Source organism: Gadus chalcogrammus, chromosome 17 (genome assembly GCF_026213295.1).
Source record: "Gadus chalcogrammus isolate NIFS_2021 chromosome 17, NIFS_Gcha_1.0, whole genome shotgun sequence".
Taxonomy (NCBI): Eukaryota; Metazoa; Chordata; class Actinopteri; order Gadiformes; family Gadidae; genus Gadus; species Gadus chalcogrammus.
In genome coordinates, this window is record NC_079428.1 from 13,829,928 (window position 1) to 13,855,505 (window position 25,578).

The 25,578-nt window shown below is 45.5% G+C and overlaps 1 long non-coding RNA gene and 1 pseudogene across 2 annotated transcripts; one reads left to right on the forward strand and one right to left on the reverse strand.

Moving 5' to 3' along the window:
* The first annotated feature begins 5,410 nt into the window (after positions 1-5,410).
* On the forward strand, positions 5,411-6,389 carry LOC130370297 (uncharacterized). Of its 2 annotated transcripts, none has more exons than XR_008893012.1 (3): positions 5,411-5,739; positions 6,013-6,176; positions 6,289-6,389. It is a non-coding gene; the product is annotated as an uncharacterized LOC130370297 (long non-coding RNA). The 2 variants fall into 2 exon arrangements; XR_008893011.1 differs by having other exon boundaries at positions 5,411-5,560.
* A 1,160-nt stretch (positions 6,390-7,549) lies between these two features.
* Positions 7,550-25,578, reverse strand: part of LOC130369838 (arf-GAP with coiled-coil, ANK repeat and PH domain-containing protein 1-like) — a 24,200-nt pseudogene continuing 6,171 nt past the window's right edge.

Sequence of the window (25,578 nt, forward strand, 5' to 3'; positions counted from 1 at the left end):
CATTGGAATGAATGGGCGCCATTTTGGAATCCGGTGTCCATTCTATAATATGTCCATGGCAGGGGCGTAGCTTGGGCCGGGGCTTCCGGGCGGGGCCCCGGGGGTCCGGGGGGGCCCGGCCGCGTGGGCCCCGCCTAGCGCACGTCGGGGCCCCCCCCCCGACGGGCCGTGCTGGCGGCGGTGTGAAAGCAGCATAAGTTGTCTGGAGTGAATGTAGAGGAACTGACCGTACTATATAGACTCTCTTCTCTCATAACATCACAGTCAGGGTGGCTTATATATTTTATCTTCCTCTGCCTTAATGTATGTAATTTGGTTACAGTAGTGATATTTTGGCCAGGAATAAAAAAGTATACACAATCGCACTTAGGCTATTTAATTTATTTTCTTTTAGTTTCAACATTTACAAAAGAATAGGGCCTGCTGGGAAATCTGTTCGACCAATCACTGTGATGTTTTGAGTGTACATTCGACGTCCCTACATGATACTCCCGTATACCACAATGCAATGCGGTCGTGTTTTTCCGAAGGAGAAGAAGAAGCTGATTAATCGCGAAAACGAATACATTTAATGATGGAGTCTCTGTCTTCGTTTAGAAACGTCAACAATTTATTTGGAATCTAACATAGAAAATGTAACATTCAAAATTAATTTAAAAAAACTTGAACAAGGAAATGTAACATTCAACATCAATCCAACAGCTTTCCTCGTGAGTGCCCGGATTGTTTACATGATGTGGGCCCATCTGTCTGCGTCACACAAATACCCGGCGCATCTACTGACGCACATGACGTTTAAAAATGTTCAGGTGTCCGAATCCTCGTTTGTTCGTTCCCTATATAGTGCACTATATCATGAACACTATATAGGGAATAGTGAGTGAGTGTATAGCGAACGACTTCGAACACAGCTAGTATCTCCAACTCTAACATATTGTAGCGACCAGCGTTCGCAGCGTTCGGGTTCATTCACTTCCGGGTTCGTGCCGGGGATTCTGGGGGATTCCCGGCGCGCATGTTGTTGTGTTATTGTTGCTGTTATTGTTGTTGTTCAGGGTCCGTTACTAGTTGTTGGGGTTATTAATGATCAGTGGGGTTAATGGGTTGGGATTGTTAATGGGTTGGGATTGTTCATTGTTGTGTGTTGTTCTGTTGTTGTTGCCACCGCCACCGAGAATGACTTGTGTGTTAATTACGTGTGCTGTTCTATGTACGTGTGAAGGAGGCAATAAAAGAGGGCGTTACATTGGTGTCAGAAGTGGGATCATGGAAAAAGGAACGTTTTCCGACATGACGCGTCCAAAGGAGGAAGACTCGGAGGAATGGCTTGGGGCGACGGCGGCGCAATACCGCCACCCAGTGGCCGTTGGCGGTGTCGCAAGATCGGCGGCGGTCGGTCGGTCGACACCTGGTTTCCAGGCTGCCCAAGTTTTCTGGAGCAACGCCACTGGAACCTTACCTGGCGCAGTTGAGGATCGCCGCGCGATACTATGGCTGGGGTACTATGGACGAGTCCGCCGCCCAGCTTGCCCTAGCTTTGGAGGGAGCGGCGTTGCAGGTTCTGCTGGACCTGCCCCCAGCAGACCAGCTGGACCTCCAGGCCCTGACCCTGGCCTAGAGGACAAACCTTATTTGTATTCCCTTACTGTACAGCAATATATTATTTCACCTTCTTCTTTCAAATGTACTTTGTAAGTTGCTTTGGATAAAAGCGTCTGCTAAATGCCCTAAATGTAATGTCGCGATTAGTGAGATTTATATTAGCAGAGTACTTTTATATAATACTATACTATTGCCGTGTTTCCAGCGAGCGGTGCAGTTAGACGGGGTGCAGTTAGGTGCGGCTCGCGTTTCCACCGCTGACAGTACACTGGAAAAAGCCTTCTGTTGAACCAATTTAAAAAAACATGGGTAATGGTTCACATCTATATTACATAACTTGAGCCAATGACAAATATATAGCTTGCCTCAAACAATATTTCCTATGTTCATAAAAACAAAATAATACAACTTGGCACCAAGTATAATTCTATTCTTTGAATGAAGTTAATACATTTAAATCGTATGTTAAATCCTAAACAAAAAAATATTGATTCACTCCAACAATTGGTTCTCATTTAAGAAATATCTATCAGAAATAATTTGGTTTATCCAATCAAAAAGATTACAATTTAATCAAACAATTGTTTCTCATTATTGTATACATCATCATCATCATCATTTTTTCCCGCTCGGCTCTCGCCGCTTCATGGCCTTGAGGCGCTTCTGTCTGGATTCGACATCACATCGCGACATCAGTAAGAGCCAACCCGCTCTACCACCTGAGCTACTGCCGCCACACAATATACAATATATATTAACAATCTAAATGGCAGAGTTAGACCAACTCCAGACCTCCCTCCAGACACAGACAGACTGTCCTAGCTCACAGAACCAGTGAGTCATCGTCACTCTGGTCAAGGCTAGTGCTTTCACCTCAAAAAGTCGCCAAAAGTCACCAATAGCAGCTGAAAAAGAAGCTAGATTTGTCGCTTGTCGCTGTTTTGAAAAAAAGTCGCCAAAGGGGTCTGAAAAGTAGCTAAATATAGCGACAAAATCGCTAAGTTGGCAACACTGCGGTTTGGTCCAGTAGTCGTAAGCGTCTTTGTATTTATGTGTTATGTATTTACGTACAAGCCTGCATGCGCAGGCTTGTACGTAACCTTGAAATTGTACATTTGTCTGAACAAATATTTCTAAATTGAGCTCCTAATCAAGTATAACAGTGTTTTAGGAAGAAAACAAAAAAAATTATTTGGATTGAATGACAAAATTATTAATCAGTTGAATACACAACCTTAAAATTTTACATTTGTCAAAATGGATATTTCTTAATTGAGCTCCTAATTAAAAATATCTATATTTCACAGTATTTTGAAATAAAAAGTTATTTTAAAAATAAAACAAAAAAAGTTTATTTGAATTGAATTACAAAATAATAATCAGATGAAGTACGGCTTAAAACCCTTTTTCCAGTGTACCCTTAAGGTAGGGCGGAGTTTAAAGGGGACCTATTAGGCTTTTTCGACTTTTATGATCTATAAACGTCGTTATAATGATTGATGGTCATGTTTAACCATGCACAAAAAACTAGGTCGATTTTCAGGAAACTCTTCCTCTCATCTGGGCGCTTTCAGCATTCTCTGTCAACGCTCGGTTTCGTCCTTCTCCGCCCCCTCGCCCCCCTCCTGCCAACCCAACTCCGTTGTGATTGGTTACCTTCCTTGAAGCGCGCGCGCGGGCAGTTTGACCAGGCATATGGGGGCGCGGCAGGAGTGCCTCTACGTAGATGATTTCCCGGAAATGTGAACAAGTGAATCGCAAACGTTGGCCCGAGTGTTCAGCGCTCTGCACAGCCACCCCAGACTGTCAGCATGGAATACGCCGAAATGCATGTATGTCATTATTTGACACTTTAGTATGGTTAAACATGACTATCAATCATTATAACAACGTTTATAGGTCATAAAAGTCGAAAAAGCATAATAGGTCCCGTTTAAGCCGGATGGCGATAACCGCGGCAGCTACGTAAGCTTTGTGACATCATAGCAGTGCGACACTGTGTAGCCTGCTAATAAATTCAAAGAAAAAGAAGAACGCGACACATTGAACAAAGAGCAACAATGGAGGACGTCCAAGAAGGACGGAAAACCTTTGCGCGACATTTTCATCAATCAACTAACCCTAACCTTGTCCAGAAATACCTTGCGCGTACTGTGTTTGATTGTTTTCATCCCCCTGTCGCACGGAAGTGACTGTTCTGTCGACCAATCAACGGACGGCGAGTGTAGCTCCACCTTTTCGACCGCTTAGTACCCAAACGCAGCAGGAGTACCAATAATTAGGTACAGCTAAGTGCAGCTCAGCGCGCTTAATGCCGCACCCTGCCCAATTTTTTGGTGGTGGAAACACGAACCATGCCGCACTGAACTGCACGATGGAAACACGCCATATTGTTCCCTCAGGAAATGTTTCCACCTCAATACTATGCTTAAGCTAGGAAAAGAGAATATGAAATACAATTTAGGCCTAAGTACAAATTACATTTCCTATCTATTTTCCTATTTGAAAGCCTTTAAGACACATTAATTACCGGTAGCATAAAATTTTCATTGATTATTGATTCAGATTTATTTCAGGAGTTTTGAGTGTTTGGGCGATTTAAAGAGGAATTGAGTTAAATGTATTAATTGTCTGAGTGACTGAACATAACAACGGCATCATGTTCACATGTCATCATGTGGCCGATAGATTTTGAGCCACATGATTGGCTCCTGTTATTGCTAGTTGCCATCTAACGGCGCATTCAGAACGCTGGGAATCATGGGGAAAACATTTTGCGACGTCTGAAAGTTGTCGGGAACAACACCTCATGACGCTCTGATGATTCTTCTTCCTTTCGGCAACTGGGGCCAGATGTTGTTAACAGAGTTGCCCAGTTGGTGACGTATTGTTAACTAGTGTGCATGAACATGGTGGAGCATGAAAGTTTTACTCAACATAAAAGAATCAACCATCATATGACATAGTTCACAATTGAATGACGTTGTAACCGTCTGTTGGCATCGACTTTGCTCAGTTTTAAACGTTCCGTACTGGTAAACCAGCTCTAGATAAGGGCATGTGTAGTCTCCTATACAGTGGCAATACAATGTGCTTCTCATGAATGAAGCAAAAAGATGGTAGGTGATAGGCTACAAGGAAATAAAGGCGTGCAAACATGAAACTGATCTTCCTAATGCCGCGTTTCCACTGCAGGGTGCGGTACGGTTCGGTTCGCCTCAGTCCGGTAGGGAGGGGCGGTATAGCCCAGCTCAGTTCCGAGGTCGCGTTTCCACCGCCGACAGTACCCTTTATGGTAGGCCGGATGTCGATCGCCGTGGCAGCTACGTAAACATCGTGACATCATAGAGAGTAGCCTGCTCAATAAAAACAATGGAAAAGTATTTGTGCAACTATTTGTGCCTTTTCGGAATTAAGTTATGGCGGAAATTTCTTAACTATGAATAGGAAGGCTTTGCCTTCTCTGTGTGTGTCACTATACATACTATGGTTTATTACAATGCTTTTGTGTTTACACAATTACAACAGAGGTAAGACAAGACCATGAATATGGCCATGACTTCCAATGCAGAGGCCTGTTTCAGGTAGCTGGTTTAACATACTCTGAGTTTAATCCTGCGCTCTGAGTTGGTTGACTCAGAGTTCAGGGTTGAAAAGCAACTCTGGGTTTTCGGTTTCAGAACAGGTGATCAGCGTTGGGTTAATCAACTCTGAGTATGTTCACTCTGGGTTGAGGGCGTGCCTGTTGACTATGAAGAGCCATCATCAATGGATCTCTGATAACATGATCAAACATGGAGCAAAAGCGTAGATCCACTTACTTTTCCCCCACGGAATTGGAAATTCTAATGAACGTGTATGCCGAGCAGTTACCCATTTTAACAAAAAAAAGCAATACCGCCGCGGCAGCGAGAGCGCGAGAGAGAGCTTGGCAGGAAATAGCTGAACAAGTCAATGCGTGAGTCAAATAAATTAGTAAAATAAAATAAAATAAGAGGAAAGTTTAATATCTTCCACTTATTCAATATGTAAAGTGTGTGTGTGTGTGTGTGTGTGTGTGTGTGTCAATTTACGCAACCCCGAGTTGCCCCACGAGGACTTGGCAGCAAATGAAGTACAAAAATATAGTTTAAACAGGTAAACTAATGTTTAATTGAAATCAAATCAATTGTGCTGTTTTGCCTGCTCTACCTAATTTAACAGCTATGTTCAACATGTATTATATATTTGTATACTATATTTAAGCAGTAAATGTAAGTAGTACATTTCCCAGCCACCCCAACACTGCCAATATTTAATAGGATTTAGATATATTAGAAGGCTACACCTAGGCAAAATGCATTATAAATATATATGTGTCTTCAAAATAGCGCTTACTGAATATTAGGGAAACATTTTCCTCCATGTTAGCAAATCGAAAAAATGCAGAGGCCCGGCAGACTGGAGGGTCACAGAGGCTGAGGAGATGGCCCTCAGCCAACAGAGTATGCGTCCTGTGGCTGAGGGCATCCCTTGGGGGAGCTCCTCTGATCCCCCCCACCCCCCAGGATAGAAGTGCCTTTACAGTATAAGAGGTTGGTTATTCAAAATATTTAAATATGTACACGCAACCCAGCGCGTTGCAAATTAGATGGGGCAATATTCTGGCTCAAGTAATAATTGCACTGTCTAATCATCTTCTTCCAGTTACTGATGGCGTCATCGCCCTACTTGAACCAGATGCCCTCACCAACCTCCATGCAATTGTAACAATTCAAAAGATGCAAAAGGATGCTTTGGAGATCCAAATTTTGGAAAATAAGTTATAGGTGGGTGAGGTGCAAACTGGGATAGGCTACTGTTCCCTGCTCTAAAAACATACCCAATATAAATGACCTTTTTTTTTTTGTGCTTTCAGGAAATAAAAAAATCCTCATAATAAGTAGATTGTCTTTATTAGAACACGGGCTGTGGTGGGACAAGTTATTTTGTTGAACAGTCTACTCAAAGGGTTTTACTTCAGTGAACAATGCAGACGATTATGCTGAGCATGTGCATGTAGAGAAGAACAGCATCTGGTTAAAAGCAGTACCGGGGTCTTTTCTGCCTTGCATTCTTAAAATGAGTTTCTTGACTTGCAGCAGTTATAGGTCCGTGGTTAGTCAGCTACTCTGATCATGGGAAAGCCACAACGTTGAAGTGACTGTAGTACAGAGCGGGTGGGATGCACGGGGCGGATCATTCTGCACTTGCGTTAATTGCGATAAAAAAAATAAAAATAAACTTAAAGCATGCCCCCGGTGCGTTTGACAGTTAACATGGGGGCTGAGAAGGTGGTCTAAATAAATGATAGATTGCGCTGAAAAACGATAGCGCTCGTGAAGAAAATGATCAGGAAAATAAAGTATATCCAACCGGGGTCTTAATAATCGTTCCTCACGGAGATTCCTTCTGAGGATCGCAGCCTCTACGCCCACAGGCTCTCGTAGAAAAGGACATGCCATTTCTAACACTTCCTTCTGTCGGAGAGCTGCCTTCAGCCTTATTGACAACAAACTCAGAGTAGGTCTAACCACCTCCCGAGCAGGTTAGGTCCACGGCGTATGTTGCCGCAGCAACTAACTCTCGGTTGCGCTGAACCTGCTACCTGAAACGGACAACCCAGAGTTTCCACTAACTCAGAGCGAACAAACTCGGGGTTGCCTCAAAACCAGCTACCTGAAACAGGGCTCAGGACATGTTATACATAATAATATACACATGAGCGAGTCAGCCTGTTGCACCAGCTGTGCATCACATAGCTTTCTAACACAGTGATAACTGTTATAGAAGGCTACATGCCCTAATAAGTGATGTGACATTTTAATATAAATCAAGCCTACTACGATGTGCTACAATTTAAAGTTACAACATTCAACACACAAACATTGCTGTTATTGTGATTGTTTTGACCCCGGATAACGGCTTAATTAGCCTACGGTGTAATTCTCCATGCAACTCATCTACAGCTCATCTCAAGGTAGCGGCTATTTCATTACAATGAAATGGGATGTCAATTACTTTAGTCTATGCCTCTTCTGATGACATGTTTCAAGCTAACAGTTATAAATGGTTTCTTCTCCACATAATGGACACACCATATAAGGTTTAATGAGTTTGCCTACTTTGTAGATGGGTTAAGGACTACAAATATGGCCACTTTGCCATTTCCGCTAAAGCAATGACAGACCAAAGGTTTACCGAACATATAGGCGTGGCTTATTTAAAAGTCTGCCCACTTCCAATATAATCTTTTCTTACATGTGTTCGAGAGATGCTTCATGAACCACCTCCAGAACATAAGCTTGTTTACCTTGTCTCTGTTGTAAAAAAAACACTTGTTGAATATTTACCACTCCGAGTCATACCTAGCCCGAGACGACCATACCACAAAGGATCAAACTCGTTTTTCACCAAATTACATACGTTACATCGTCGGTGAACATGTTGGCTGCTGAGTCGTCTCAGATCAATAGTTGTGAAGACAACAACACCCATGGACCCACGCTGCTGCAAGACGTTATCAAACCAAGACTTTTATTTATTTTCCTCATCTTCTTTTGATAAAGACATGAGCGTCCCCAAATACATATTTAAACTTTAACTTTAACTAAAATAAAAGAAAGGCATTGCTGTTTTCTCTTTAACATATTGACTCAACAGTCTCAACCATACATTTCAGCTCCACCTTTGTTGTCTGTATTAGTTGACCAAAATTGAAAAAGCTCACACTATTACCTGGCTTGAAGATAGATTTTTTGTTGCTCTTACAACGTCACCTACCAAAAAGCGTCCCATATGCGGGGCGCTACTCTGGCCACGAGAGGCCGCTCGTGTGCAGTTAGGCAGTCATCTGGCGGCGTAATCAAATCCAACCGCTGACATGAACCATGAACCACCGGAAGCAAGCAACCTCGAAACGGACTAAAAGGATCATGCATTGCATTTTATTTGTAGGCGACAGTAAAAAAAAAAAAAAAAAGACGGCATAAAATAAATCAATACCAAAAACACATTGTTAGAAGGAGTTGTTTTGGCTGGTGTATCCAGGCCGTAGCTATGGCAAGTCATTCCAGACCTGTCATACATATCAAATGCTGCTTTTCCCTCAGAAGCCATTTCCCTGGAAGCCCACCATCCTTTTTCCTTTTTGGTGTGAACTGATCAAACATTAGTCCTCTTGTTTGACCAGTAAACACAAAAGAGTCCACTGTGCTGGGACCTCTCTTCATTCTCCCATGGAGTCAACACAGCAGCTGACCTATGACTCAACGTGTGTGTGTGTGTGTGTGTGTGTGTGTGTGTGTGTGTGTGTGTGTGTGTGTGTGTGTGTGTGTGTGTGTGTGTGTGTGTGTGTGTGTGTGTGTGTGTGTGTGTGTGTGTGTGTGTGTGTGTGTGTTCGCTCTAGGACTTTGGATCGGCGCTGCGTCGCTTCAGCTTCTCTGGGTTGTTCGACGCCATGTGCGAGAAGTCCCGGAAGATGTCTTGGTACGTCGCGTCCCCTGCGGACCACAGGAGAGGGAGAGGAGAGGATGAGGAGGGGAGGGTGGGAGTGAGCGCTCATATCTCAACATTAAAGGTGACATATTATCCCACCAGGTGTGAGTTTGAAGTGAGATTAGCCGTTACAAGCCGTTTTGGAAAATATGCCTCTTCTGACATAACAAGTGGGCGTGTCCACCTGGATGTGAGCTGGAAAGATCAGTCTACCAGCCTACCCAGTGCACTGTAGCAAGCGTTGCTCATCTATCCGCCATGCTTCTAGGTCAGGGATGGGCAACAGTTTTAGTCCAAGGGCCAGTTACTTTGGCAAGGTCAACGGAGGGCCACACTTTAGACGATTGCAATTAAGCATGGTGACACGATTAAATGGTACAAATTAATTCAATGCAAATTATGTATCAGGCTACTTTACAGTTGCCTCCACTTTGCCAGTCTATTTCAAGGCCTGACATTTATTTTTTGATAGGCCTATCTGACCTTGGCTACTCTAAGGTTACAATAACTGGATTTGCTTTCAAGGATTCATTTAGGCTGCTACACGACCCTGCATATTATTCAACTGTCATTCATACCAGCTGTAGCTCTTCAAGATAGATAACTATTAAAAAAACTGCAAATGTATGTCTGCAGGATACATTAACAAACAGACTTAAGGCAATCTTTTTGAGGCTATAGGGAGACCTTCATCACTGAATGAAAATTACATGCCTATCCAGCTGATTTCAGTTGTGATTATTCTTTTTTTGTAATTTTTTCAACTTCATCACACTTATGTTAGCTTGAGAGATGAGCAACATGGAAGTCAACTTCTCTTTTTTGCTGCACTCATTTTGACAATTTTTTTATGCAGTGAGCCATTGCCACAATGATTGACAGCTGCCCCCCCCCCCCCCTATCAGAAGTGCCCGGCATCAACTTGAAATTCAGGGAACGAAAAATGGCCCATAATGTAATGTCATACAAAATTGTGTGAGATACATTTTGTTTCAATTAAGTAGGCCTATCATAATGTTAGAAATATTTCCAGAAATGCTCTTTTTGTCCATTTTAAATATTCTGCGCTTAATTTTGATTGGGTAAAGCTATGTAGGCGGCCGCAGTGTGCGTTCAATCATAAGTTGTGTCCACAATCGCTGGAATTGAAAGCAATTCTGTTATTCGTGGTCGCCTGAATTTGATAGAAGCTTGTGACCGCCATGTTTCTCTTCTGCCAATTCATTCTCAACCGCACTCTTTACTTGTTGTGGAAGTAGGCTACCAGATATGTCAGAGAAACCGACGCGGTCGTTTAGGATTCATATCATCCGGAGGCGGACATAGCTTTTGGGCGTGTTCTATAAAATACTCTCATCTATACCCGCCGGCCCCCGGAGCTGAGCTTCTGCCGGACTTCAGCTCCGGCACCGGAGTCCGGCAGGGTCCTCACAGGGTCTCCTCCATGTCGCAGATCAGTCTCGACTTCAGGGAGTCAAACCCAGCGAAATCGGTTGGATTGATTTTAATAGCAGGATCACGGGTCGGATAATGGCAGAGTGTCTTTCCTCCAAATTGCGAGCGCATCGCGGGGGCCGGATTGAAGCACTATGCGGGCCGGATTTGGCCCGCATAGTATGATCCCCATGTCTGATCTAGGTGGAAACGACCACCTATGTTGTCAGAAGAGGCAGACTTTCGAAACGGCTTGTAACGGCTAATCACACTCACACCTGGTGGTAAAATATGTCACCCTTAAGAAAACACCCCGAGGTCAAGCCCGGGTCACACCATGGTCACAGTGCTGCCTCTTAAGTGGCCGAATCCAATTGTATTGAACAGCAACCGCCTCGTCGCGGAATGTGAATCGGAATCATAAGCGGTGCGAGCGCGTCCATATGTGATCCTGATGGGGAGGCTACGCATTCCTGATCTCGGTGCCACGGGAACGCCATGTGCAAAACGCAAGAGTTGGGACGAATGGATCGGACCGGGGCCAAGAAAACATCTGCACTGCGTGGGCGACGGGAAGGGAAAGGAACGCTCGTGAATACGCACAAACTCAAGCAAAAGAACCGAGGTGAGACGGATGAGAGACTTCGTCCATGGTTCTGATAACACCGATTTTTGCTCGTTTTGTTCGTCCATTAATAACAAAACATGAACTCCTTCTCCCGCAACTAAAAGCACAGCTGTTCCCTGAAGGGCCACAGTTTCACGTGTCCCTTTCTGGGAATACATCCGCCTTGGTGCCATCTTGGTTCAGCTAGCGTTCAGAACCAAGATGGCACCAAGATGGCCATCAGGAGACGAGCCCGTATTGCTGACTTGACTAAAGGTCTGCAGCACTTTAGCGGCAAAGCAAAAAGGAAATAAACAATCGACACAACCAAACAAAGACGCACACAAATGTAACGCATGCACACAACGTTGACATGCACATGCAACATTACCTCTTTGGGTACAGCAGGGGGCGCAATGCACAAGCGCTTGAGACCAGTCGGACATCTCAGCGGACAGTGGGACAAGGCACAACGGGTGCAAGGACACACACACACACACACACACACACACACACACACACACACACACACACACACACACACACACACACACACACACACACACACACACACACACACACACACACACACACACACACACACACACACACACACACCATTAAAAAGCACAGCAACATGGTCCACTGACCAGCAGTAGGGAACATGTGTTCTTCTGAGACCAGACAAAAGCGAACACATTGTCGTTGTTTACCCAACGACAGAAATACTTTGTCCGAGTCAGGCACCTTCTTCAGCTCTGCACTGCTGTTTATGCATCACACATGCGTACATGCACACACACGCACAAAAAACAAACAAAAACAATTAATACAGGGCCACAATGGAAGAATGGATGTATAGCAAGGCAAGGAGAAGTTCATATGATACAACTCTGTTCAATACCAAACTAAAACGGAAGCCCTTCGCTTTGTTAAAAAACTTCAAAACAACAGAATCAAAGAGGCAGTGCTCAGCATGGTAAACAAATACAAACTGATTGATTGGTAATAGGTCCAATGGATCAACTACTAACAACCCAATCTGCTATTCACAGAATAGCGTTTTAAAGACCAATACGACTGCTTTTGTCATCCCAGTCATGGACACCATCATGGTCATCATCATCATCATCATCACGAAGGACGGACTGAGACCTTGTGCTAAAGATCACCAGGCATTAAGAAGAGGAATAAAATGTAAAAGCACCTTTAAAAAGCCATTCAAAACCCACTGAACAAAAATAAACTCTACTCTTATCTGAAAAGTCTATTCTGCTTGTTCTTTCTGTGCAAACATTAAATATTGCGCCTTGTATATTATACAATGTACCCTTTATCTCTCTCCCTCCATCTCTTTCATGGCTTCTACAAAACTTTGTTTGAGTGCTCATAGCTCAGGAGAAAGCCCTGCCGATTCCCTGGCAAATGTTGCATGGAAAAAGTAACATAAAAAACACCCCAAACAGAACATAATCGTACATTCATTCGATCTGGATCGGGATGCACCCTAACGTCTTCGACGCTAAAGACCAGCTCTGTAGTAGCTCTCGCTCACGTTCACAGCACTTTCAGTTTGTAACGCGACACACTTGCGCAAACGACACTCGTCCCTCACTCACGACAGACAACCGTGCAACAACAACATTGCACCCTTTCCCCCCTGAGAACTTTAAAGTGTGGCGGCCGTCGCGAAGGCCGTTTGGGAGACCGTGCGCGGGATTCAAAACCAGTCCTATAGTGGCCCCCCATCAATCGGCGCCCCCCAGAGCCCACCCGCTGATATGGTTCTTCAGGGCCTGCAGGTTCCGCCTGGTTGTCCCCGCCACGTGTCCCGCCCCCCCCCCCTGAGCCCCCCCAGCCCTGCTCCCTGGAGTGACCTGATTGGCCGAACCCTCCCTCCGTCTCCCGCATCTCCTTGTTCATCTTGGCGATGCGCAGCCTGCGGGGGGGGGAGAGGTACAGGACTCGGTTACAGCCTCACACATCAATGCCGTTACTCTGCGTCATTTGTCCTTCCAATGGGTCCCCGCGGTTTATAAAAGGGGTTCCCTCAGGACTCACAGGGTGACGATGTCGGCGTTGGCATTCTCCACGGCGATGCCGATGGGGTCCTTCTGGTACTTGTCCTTGGCATTGTAGTCGGCGCCCCTCTTCAGGAACAGACACACCAGCCTGGCGGGGCGACATGCAGGGGTCAAAGGTCAAAGGTCGCTCTTTGGGTTTGTGTGGGTGTACAAAAAAGAAAATGACCTTAAAAGATCTTGAATTGAGGTTGGAAATATGAACGCTAACCGCGCACCACCCACCTGAAAGAAATATCTACGTTGACAAGGCAATCTCCAAGATCGCCGAAGAGGTTCATGTAAATCACTGTCAGCTGAGTCAGTATCTATTAGCCAAATTGCACTTGCATTGGCAGTATTATGAATGTAATGAACTTGGTGTTGGGGGTGAAATTCCTGCCATGAATGCAAATCACAAGGATCTAGTGACGTGTTTTCCATCAGTCAGCAGTGGCTGTTCCGCCCTCACTTGTGTGTGTGTGTAGCAATGGACTGTTTTCTTCCCATAGGTGTCACAAAAAAGAACGAAACCGAGATCTTAGAGATTGCCACTTTAACCGTTTACAAAGCTCTGTTCTTCATTATCTTCTTCATTTTTTGAGAAGTAGATTTTTATCCTAGCTAGATGATTAGGGTGTGGTTTCACTTTGTGTTTTCAGCTTTGATTATTAAGTGTGTTGTCGTCGTTTACAAAACAGTTTGTCGATTTAGCCTATGGCATCTAATTCTACTGTCTGGGCTGTCTTCAATCCTGTGGGAAGAACGTAAATGGCTTTTCCCTGCAGTTTCTAAACTTACAATAAACATATGCTCCCAAGAACTACTGAGCAATGAAAACCTAAATAATTACCGTAACATTAAACATTGTCATATATATAATTAAAAAAATAAAATAAATCAAATCCATTGTGTATTCTACTGCAATACTTAGCAATCTTATCTCAAACGGCGGTTCTAGCCGGGAGGTAAATTCTTGCTGACTTACGGGGGGTTTAAATGTGGGCTCACCTTGAGCTTGGAAAGCCAGTCTGTCGAGTGCTTACACGTGTTTGTCTTCATGGGTATCAATATATGAAAGTGTATTTGCTTTAATGTGTATTTCTATCCGTAGAATACGTCTGGTACGTCACATCACAGCTACACATGCATGTCTCTGTAAAAAGTACTGTATATCACAATAAGAAAAGCTATCTCTCTCTGTGTGTGTGTGTGTGTGTGTGTGTGTGTGTGTGTGTGTGTGTGTGTGTGTGTGTGTGTGTGTGTGTGTGTGTGTGTGTGTGTGTGTGTGTGTGTGTGTGTGTGTGTGTGTGTGTGTGTGTGTGTGTGTGTGTGTGCGTGCGTGTTACCCGGTGTGGCCCAGCACGGTGGCGTGGTGCAGGGGTCCTCTGCCGTGGGCGTCGGCCTGGTTGACGCTCGCTCCGTTCTGCAGCAGGAACTCACACGCCGCCAGGGAGTTCTGGGGAGACGGGGCCGGTGAGCACGGGGCCAGTGGAGGTTTATTCATACACACCTCACACTCACACACTCTCGTATCACACACACATACACACACACTCACACTCACATTCATATTAACACACACAAACTCATATTCACTCATTCATATAAACAAACACACACTCGTATTCCCGCCCACATACTCTTGTTCACTCACACTCATCAACTAACCCCCCTACACACACACACACACACACACACACACACACACACACACACACACACACACACACACACACACACACACACACACACACACACACACACACACACACACACACACACACACACACACCCCTCACCGCGGTCACGGCCTGCAGCAGGGGGCTGCGGGAGTCTTTGGCGGCGTTCAGCCAGTTGACGTCGGCGCCGTGGGCCAGGGCGTCCGCCATCACCAGGAAGTTGGGCCGGCCCGCCGAGCGGTACAGCAGAGCCCCGGGGTGCAGGGTGCTGAGGGTCCTCCTCCTCCTCCTCCTCCTCCTCATCCTGCTGCTGCTGCTGGCCTTCCTCAGCTGATGGAGGAGGAGGAGGAGGAGGAGGAGGAGGAGGAGGAGGAGGAGGAGGAGGAGGAGGAGGAAAGAGGAGGAGAACAAGGAGGAAGGAGGAGGCGGTGGAGGAAGAAGAGCAGGAGCAAGAGAAGGAGGAAGGGATGGTGGTGGAGAACAAGGAGGAAGAGAAGGTGGTGCAGCAGAAGGAGGAGGAGCAGGAGCAAGAGGAGGAGGAGGAGGAAGGAGGAGGTGGTGGAGGTAGAAGAGGAAGAGGAGGTTGTAGTAGTGCAGATCATCTGTTGCACCTCATTGTTTATATATTTGATGAAATACCCGTTGTTTTTTTTATGATCACTTTAATACCACTTTTGTGCGTTTGTGTAGTTCTTAGATTAACCTCCCGATGCCATACAAAGTTAAATGTTAATGTGTCTCGATTGCATTTGTCACATAACACGGCACACCCTTGATAACAAACCACTGTGACTAAGGGGATCCACAGATAAGACTGCAGAGAGAGGAAGCTCGCTTGGCCCCGTATGTTCATGCAAAGACACACACACGTTTAGAGTGAGAGTGTGTGTGTGTGTGTGTGTGTGTGTGTGTGTGTGTGTGTGTGTGTGTGTGTGTGTGTGTGTGTGTGTGTGTGTGTGTGTGTGTGTGTGTGTGTGTGTGTGTGTGTGTGTGTGTGTGTATATATATATATATATATTAGAGCTGTCAGTTAAACGCGTTATTAACGCCGTTAACGCAAACCAAATTTAACAGCGTTAATTTTTTTATCGCGCGATTAACGCAATTATTTTATTTAAAAAAATAGAAATATATATATATTTTTTTTTTTCTTTGGCTCAAAACAATGAAGCAGTAGCCTGACTGCTATGTTCAAATGACATTTGTTCAAAGCAGTCGTTTAATGGCTCTTTTTTTTGTATCGTCCTGTTTTGATCAGTATATGCCAATGTTGTTATCAATAAAAAATCATTTGCCAAAGGCAAGCCGATGCACTTCACCATGTTGCTATGTGTGTGTGTGTGTGTGTGTGTGTGTGTGTGTGTGTGTGTGTGTGTGTGTGTGTGTGTTGTCTCACCTTTGTGAAAGCCTGTATTATTCTTTTTGGGGGCAAGGTCATTGTTGCTTGGCCCTAAGAAGTAGGAATGAAGCACACACACAGGAAGAGAGAGAGAGAGGAAGAGAGAAAGAGAGGGAGAAAGGAAGGAGAGCGGGAGGGAGAGGAAAGGGGGAGGGGGGGGAGAGGGAGACAGAGAGTCACATGGGAGGCCTTCGGCAACTTCAAAACGTGGTAACTGGTTTTACCTGCTGACTTCAAATATACACACACGACACACGACACACGACACACACACACACACACACACACACACACACACACACACACACACACCTCCCCCTCTAGCCTGCTGGGTTATTAAAGCGGTGGGGGGGGGGGGTCCTAACCTGAGAGCCGTGGCAGTGTGGCGCGCCCGGGCTTGGGTTTGAGCGGGGGCCTCAGGGAGCGGTCGTGGGTGCAGGCCCGGGTGCGGCGGCCGCTGGCGCGCCGCAGCAGGGGGAGGCCGCCGCCCCCCCGCCTCCGGGAGCTTCTGGATGAACTTCTTCTCCACGTACTTGGAGCGGATCCACGTCTCCTTGTCCCCCCTGGATGACGCACGCACACGCACACGCACACGCACACGCACACTTAAATGAGAACCAAACCAGGGGGCTGTCAACCCAGAAGGTTATCTTCAAATCCGATATTCTCCGCCAAACGGTTTGTGAACGGTCCACTCTGCATCTGCAACAGGTACTGGTCTGTACTTGACGTTGAAGTACCTTTTAGTATACTCTTGGACGTCACCACGCAGTGTCTCCTTCGGCCAGGTGTGTCTCTAGTCCGCGTACAAGGGTTGTTGGGGTTTGGATTCGCCTTATTGGCCGCTTTAATAACTCTTTCCTTTTCTAACGTAATGTCGGTTTGTATTTATGGGTTGTTTTATGTGTCACGTGTCCAAGATGAGGAGAGCCCAAGCGGACCGATTTCGTGAAACTATCCCGTGACGTGTACTTCAATCAGACATACTGAACCTATGCAACGCATTATGCTAATTCTTCTGCGTTTCCTTGGTCTGAATGGACAGACCACCAGAGTTGAAGAGTTCAACCCCCGCCGCTCACTCTGCAAAATCTATGTTGTTTGTACCTGTTAGCAACTTAACTTATCAGACTATTAGGTTGTGACTTTGGTTTCCCTCCCTGGAGTGAACTCTCAACAGTTCTCGGACCATTAGTCGATAACACCTCTGACCGTTATATTTGATATATATTTGATACCGTTAAAATAATTACTTACACATGTGTTCGAAGCGTTAACTAAAGAAGGATTGTGAGGAATGTTAGGAAAGTGGTAACGGGTTTTGAACAGCGAAAAATTGAATGGAGTTCCCGAGAGTATCAGTGGAAAACGACTACTAAGCACCTCCAAATAAGCAGCGTTCAGTGGATCTGGGTCTGAAGGAGCGAGGAGACGCACGGCAGGCCTCAGGTCTCTCTCTGACACGGCGAGACGGAGAGAGGCTACAGCGTGCTGCAGCGGAAACCGGTGCACCTGCACCGCAACTTCACCAAAGTGTGCTCTCTCGTTTTTTTCAGTTTCCACGGCAACATTCAACTCATTACTGCCAACCCGCCACTTCCTGTTTGACTGACAGACGGCCGAGCGAGGGAGGGAGGGAGGGAGGGAGGGGGCGTGCGACAGAGGGCAGACGGCAAGAAGGTCTTCGTTAAGTCTCTCCTCAAGGTGTACGTATTATTCTATCCCTTGGAGACGTCTGCATTCCAAATAAAATAATAAATAAAATAAAAAGGCTGAATAATGTCATTAAGAGTTGACGACGCAGTAGTGTCCAGGGTAGCGTCTTTCTTCTTTGAGAGTACGTTTTTTGCTGACTGAGGAGGAGGATAAATAAGTACAGGGATGATCGAAGTTCACTTTGTGTGAAACAACAACGTCCTTGCTTTCACGTATGCCTCTATCCCAGAGGTGTTACAGCAGGGCTGAACACACGTGTATCTCAACATGTTAATCATGGGTACTGCTAATCCAATCACCATAATTAATTAATGGGCTACACCTGATGTTGCCCCATATCATCAGTCCAGAATGCACTTTAAGGATGCCATCTGCTTGCCGGCCGGAGCGGGAAAATCAACCGGCCAGGCAATTGTTTGAACATTTGTTCCAATCAATGGATTCACCATTGATTGGCTGGAGGTAGGACCCCCCCCCCCCCCCCCCCCCCCCCTTACGATGACACCTTTGTGATAAAAGCTACACAATATATACGAATCGCACCAAATGACCCACACAGACTCACTTCATTTGAGTGGCATTTGTACAAAAAGTGTTGACGAAGGATGCTGATGCGGTATGCAAATGAGGTGCGCACCTGGGGCTGGTGGGGTGGGGCTTCTTAATGGTGATCTCCTGGATGCGCGCCTCGTAGATGCGGTTGATGGCGTCGTTCCCCAGCTCACACATCAGCTGGACGGACAGACAGACACGTGTGGACATTACATATACGCCGTTTACATTTCCGACGTGATCCGGTGGGTCCGGCTATGAACCGAAAAAGCGGACTTACGGTAATATACTCAATATACTCAATATCAGTCATTACAAAATAACATGAACCAGTTTCTAAATTAAATCCAACGGCTGGAGTGCCGAGTTGCCATAGGAATCAGAACAAGAAGGTTATCATCTTAACTCTCAAAACAAGTGCGGCAAGACGTTCAGTTCAATTCGACAACAAGAGCTAGAAACATAACTGCTAACATGAACTACGGCCTCGAATGAAAACCACCAATGCCACTGGAAGAACTCCACCCAGCACCACCCCACCATGTACACCCCCCTCCTGTGGAGTCCAGCCAGAGACCCTCTTCAAGAGGTGTCGTCATAGGACTAACCCAGGGGTCACTCATAACACAGATTATTAATACTGACTACTACTTCTATGTGCAAGGGCCCATAGTCCATGGTCACTGTCTGTCCTCTAGGTCTAGTTTAGTCTGGTGTCGGTGGTGTCTGTGATAGTGTGGCTATAAAGAGAGGCGTTTTGAACTCACCTTGATGAGTTCAGGCTCCCAGGAGTCCAGAGTGAGGGAGCGCACCTTAGAGAAGTGAACGCCCAGGCTCCTGTTGGGACGGCGGAGATAGATTACACCTCAGCTATGGACATTCGTTATCTTGTTGTTTTGGCGTGCAAGAGGTGGGTGTGTTAGTGTTTAGGGGTGATCGTTTTCTTTGTTCAAAAGTCCTCTTTAGTGTTCCGTTACGTGTGCGTGTGCCTGTGTCTGCAATGCAATGTTTGTATCTGTGTGCGTGTGGATAGCAATGTGCGATCAAGAGTGTGTGTGCCCGCGTAACTGTGTCTTCCACAATGTAGGTCAGTGTGTGTGTGTGTGTGTGCGTGCATACATATATGCGTTTTTGCGTGGCCGTGTGCCTTTGTATGCGTGTGTGAGTGTGTGTGTGTGTACCGGTGGATGCCGGAGCAGACGATGCAAAGGGTGATGCCCAGGTTGATGGAGGCCCAGTCGGGGCCCGCCTCCCCGCAGTCACAGCACTGCTTGTTCCCCGCGATGGCCTGCACCTCGTCCAGGGCGTCCCGCCGCGCGGGGCCCTCCCCCGGCTCCCCGGGCAGCCCCCCACCGACCCCCGATGAGGTGGAGTTGCAGCGCTCCCTCTTGGAATACACAAACACACACATAGATAAACACAAAGACACGCATATATACACGCATGTGTATAAAACACAAAAGCACTGACAAATGAATGTAAGCAAATGAGAGGGGTGTGTGTGTGTGTGTGTGTGTGTGTGTGTGTGTGTGTGTGTGTGTGTGTGTGTGGTGTGTGTGTGTGTGTGTGTGTGTGTTGGTGTGTGTGGTGTGTGTGTGTGTGTGTGTGTGTGTGCTCACAGGGCTGTGTGTGTCCTCTCGGCGCTCCTGGAAGGCCGAGGCAATGCTGTTCTGCACGGCCCTCATCCAAGCCTGCTGCTGTCTCTCTGTATCAGCCTGCATCAGACAGCTCCTGCACACACACACAAAACACAAAACACATCACAAAAGCAGTTAATACAATACAGATGTATTTTCACTTCCACATATGCATGCATGCACAAAAGGTTATCCAAGACACACACACACACAGGAATCCCAAGACCGGTTTGACAAGCCATTAGCCAATACACGATGACAACATGACTTAACCTCAAAGGTTCCCTGGATGTCAAAACAACTATGATGGATAGGAATGGACCCTGCCCTACACACACTCACTTGGAAGGGAGACCACTTCAAAGCAGAAGCGTCTCTCGTCACTGCTGGCTTCACCGTGCACAGACGCAGGTCCTCCACCACCACCGTGGGCTGGTCCTGGAGCAGGAGGGAGAGGCACACACACACACATACACACACACACAAAATTAACCACGCACACCCAAGGCTGCTGAGCAGTGTACAGCAGAATGTGGAATCCAACAGCCATGAGCAGCTTTTAAACACTTACCTTGAATTTCTTCTGATACACCAGTTGATTTTCTGAATTGAAAACCAGCGTCTAGATTTGGGTTTAAAAAGTAAACCAATGCAGAAATCAAGACCCATTTTCAAAACCATTAAATCATTCCCTGAACACAAACAATGGTTGTGATGATACTATGAAAAACTAAACATTAAAGAGCAATCAAACCTTCAAATGTAATTGTATGGACAGCACCCTTAAGTTAATTATAGGTCTGTAGGCATGCCAGTGCCCATACTTATGGAATGAGATACAACTGCATTTTTAAGGAGCACGCGAGTCTCTGGACTGAGAGAAAGTAATTTAAAAAGAGAAAGTAAAAAATCCAACCAAAAATAATTGGTTTGGAGAACAATAACTTGTAGCCCTGCACACATAAAGAGAAAGAAACCGCTGAGGAGGCCAGTGTCCGCACCTGCTCCAGGTCTTGAAGGCGTTGCTGGCCCTCTTGTAGAGGTAGCCCTCCATCACGATGCCGTTGGCCGCCTCCGCGTTAAAGTCCATGATGGAGTCGTCGTAGGACATGTCCTTTGGCCACAAGACACGTCATGAATAAATATATATACAGATATATATATATTTATACACAGAAACAAGCACGACTGCCCCACAGTGGGAGGGCCAACTATGGCCCAACGGAACCATATGAGGATTCCGTTACAAAACATACACGCGCTTTTATTGCTTAAAAACAAATATGAATTAAACATGTTTCCCCTCTAGTTCGAGCCGTCCTGAATCAGGACGGTCCCTAACACTCAACGATTGTTATTTTCCATTTAATTTTAAACTAATTAAATTATACTACGGAATATTTGGTTCCGTTTCTGCCAAGGCTGTTCCACTAGGGGCCGTTTAAGTCTACTCACTGCACCTTTAAATATAGCTGTGATCTTTTCTGATCGTCGCAACCATGATTTCTCCTCATATTTGGCTATTTATATCCTAATGTACACATAGATATATGATTTTTTATTGCCTATGAGAGGGCTTTGGACTGGTGCGGGGTGCCACTCAACGTGGCCAATAGGCTGTGGATAAACTAAAAAGGTAAATCATTGAATGCCTTTTAGACTGCGATAGCACTGTGTAAACACCCTCCACATTGTTCCGGGGAGATAATGAAACCAATGTGCAGATTTTCCAAACATGCGTCCTAAGAAGCGCGTGGGTTGCTCTTGTTCTAGATCGCTTATCTGGAGAGGGTTCACAGAGCACGTCTCTCGTTACCTTCTTCTTAATGGCCGCGTGTCTCTGCTCCATGTCTCTCTTCTCCCGGGCAGAGTTTAACACTAACTGGGTGCTGCGGGCCAAGAAGCATGGGGATTAATACATACAAAGAAAGTATCTTACAAAGGAATAGAGAAAGGAAATGGAGAAGCCTAAACCTGGTTATTTAAAATGACAGATCAACTCATTGTCATGTGATGGATTTAAATATACATGTCTAGAGAATATCTTCCTGTGTGTCTTTGTTTTTTAGAGTGCTTTTGTCTGGCGACTAATTTCTGTTCCTGTCTATCTGCTTTGGAAAACAGAATATTCGCATAATCACAATGCCAAAGAGCAGGGGGCTGGAGAGACACAGAACGAGAGAGAGACAGACGAGAATGGGAGTTTAAATTGATAGGTTATCAATCCCTGATAAGCTATCCCCAGGAAACAGAAATGAGTCTCTCTCTCTTATTTCCTGTTCAAGAACTGAGAGCTGCATTTGTTTCCTGTGTTTTGAAACAGAATTTTGCATCATTACAAACCTTACAAAACAAAACCTGACCAATCACGTCCCATGCTACGTGATATTTCAATCTAATTTGTCATATCTAACTGAATCTCACTTTCGCTTTGCACACACACACACAAACACACACACGCACACACACAATTTCCTGTTTCCTGAGAGGCCCCACTTGCTTCCTGTCAAACTTGTCACCCAAAAAGCTCTGTAGGGATGGTGGCGTCCTATTTAACAAACCCCCCTACATTATATTCTAGTTCTAGTTGCAATACAAATATAAGGCGAGATTTGCACAATGTCCTCACATGAACATGTTTGCCTCTAATTATCCGAGTTGTATCGCTTCCACTTGCATTTCCCTGATGCTTTCTTCCACTCACATTTCAAAACATCCAGTGTGCGCCAAATAGATGGTAACTAAATATATATCTATGTCTATATATAATGTCATTGCAAGACTTTTAGACGTTGGCCACTCACCTCTTCCCCGAGCGAGCGTTTAAAGTCCTCAAGTTCTGATAGAGACTTGTGGCCGTATTGGAAAAACTGCGCCTGAGCCTCGATCAATGACAACATCTGACAGCGGAAAAAATAATTAAATAAAAATGTGCATTATCTCATTACTCTCTTTTCATTGTATTAATTTCAATATAACCATAAATGTAGGGCAAAATTATTCGACAAATGAGTCATTTCAGTATTGAAGCTCAAGGATCGCTATCACCCAAGAGAACGAGGGAAGAAGTTCAGATATCTCGGACTGGGCTTTAAAATGATCCCCACCACCATGAGGATGTCAGTCTTCTTCTTGGCCTCGATGACGTTGATCTGAAACACAGAGGAGACACGGGGCTGTTAAAGGAGATAGCTACTGCAACCTTTAGCGACAAATTGTGAGCCATGGCCGCGCGACTGACATCAGTCACAGGCGGTAACGTCCATAATCACAACATTGAACCACCATGAGGCAGGCTGCCTTTGCGAGGGCGAGGATTAGGTTATCCTGATTTATATTATTTGTTATTTTTCCCCATTTGTATCCAACGTGTCTTACAATTGAGGACGAGTACCATCAAAGCAATGAATCTGAATTAGCAGAACTACAGAGAGTTTTGCACAACAGAGGACAGCTGGACAGAATGCAGCGTATTCGTAAAGATATAGTCTAAAATACATAACAGGGGAATAATATTGCGGAAGCACTGCATGAAAAAACATGGCTGCGTATGATTAGCCTTAGGGCTGAACAGTAAATCGAATTTAAAACGACATCGCAATGTAGTAGAACACGATTTGCAAATAGCAAAGGATGCAATGAAAAAAAGTTTTTAAAAAAATTGGGGAGGGATTTAGACTTTATTATTTAGACTAGTTAGTGACTTGAGATCAGTAAGATTCAGTAAGTAAAGATGTTATAATATCAATTCATTCATCAATTCATCTCAACACATAGGCCTGGTCTAAAGGAAAGAGCAGTTTATATGTTGAGTGCTTCAAATGTTGTGTTGGTCATGCTATAGAATGATTTATTGCTTGATGGCGAATAATACAGAACATAAGGAACCTTAAAAAGAAAAATTGCATACTATATCACAATCGCAATATTGGTAGAAATAATCGCAATTCGTATATTTCCCCAAATCGTTCAGCCCTAATTAGCATCTAGCCAATCAAAATGGCCCGTCGCGGGACTAAGCGCCATCGCTTTCCAGGTCACCACCCTCCTCCTCCTCACCTCCAGCACGTAGTCCAGTGCCTCCGAGCGGAAGGTCTTGCGTGCGCTGAGCAGCGAGTGGCTGGCCTCGTCCACCTCGTGGGGCTTCCCGCGCGCCACCTGGGCGTTCTTCAACAGCGCCCCCTCCAGGCTCTCGCTGCTGCGCTCAAACTCCTTGCGCACCTCCTTGAACTTGCGCACGTCCCTTGAAGGGGACAAGCAGGGTGGAGATGGGAGAAGAAAACGCTGCATTCTTAACGCTTTCTTTGCGCTCACGTCCCTTTAAGGGTCAGCGGGTGGAGAGGGTAGGAGAAAAACGTTGCACTCGGAGTGCTTGACGGATAAGAAGATGCGTAAAGCGGTTTACAAAACCCCAATGGAAACACAATTAAATGAAATCACACTGAGAACAGTCAATAGTAACCAAAGAATGAACCACTTACCTAGAAGGATCTATTCAATAAAAACAATCAAAACATTGTTTGGATTTGATTGAAGGTGTGATGGTAGGGGAGAACAAAGCTGTGTCTCATGTATTTAATTAAGGCATGCTCAGCCACACATCATTGACTTGATGAGCTTTTTCACAAAGCTGATTTGATTTGATCTACCTTGATAATGAATGAAACGACTGGGGAGGGGCTGACGGATATATTTAGCAACCGGTTAGGGTTGTTGTGACTCACACTTGACATTCTGCCTTCCTTTAAAGATACTGAAGCAAAAGGGGCAAGGCGTGGCAGGAAATACCAGGGCTGCCCGCCGCACGGTAAGAAAGGCTTGGCGCGACGGGAAGGTGGCCTTAAAAATAGCCACAACACTGGTTCACGTGGACGAGGGAGTGGAGAACCCAAATGTACTGTGGGAAACACTCTGCTCGTGTTGAGTGGGAGGAAGCACACTACAGGGAGGCTGCCAAGAAGCTCAGGCCGTCTCCCTGACGTAAGTCTGAGAGCTACAATCAACACAGTTCATGACCGCTCGATGATGTCATCAAATAACTTCTCGCTGTCAGTGAGACTATGGGGGAAGGGATAATAGATCATGGCGGGTTAATCATAGCACAAGGTGTGTGTGTTAACCGGAGGAGAGCTGTGAAAGACGTAACAGAAATCCTACAGTGAAATGTGACGTCTGGGAGACGTCACATTAAAAAGGCATGCGAGGGCTCCAGATGTACGTTTCGAGGCTAAACAGACCGCATTGCGGGGGACACACTCACTCTTTCACAAAGCTCTGCAGCTTCATCCTGACCGTCTCCTGGGTTGCATTAATCACTTCCTGGAAGGGAGCAGAGGGGGGTTATTTTAACAACGCGTGCTGCCACCATGATCAG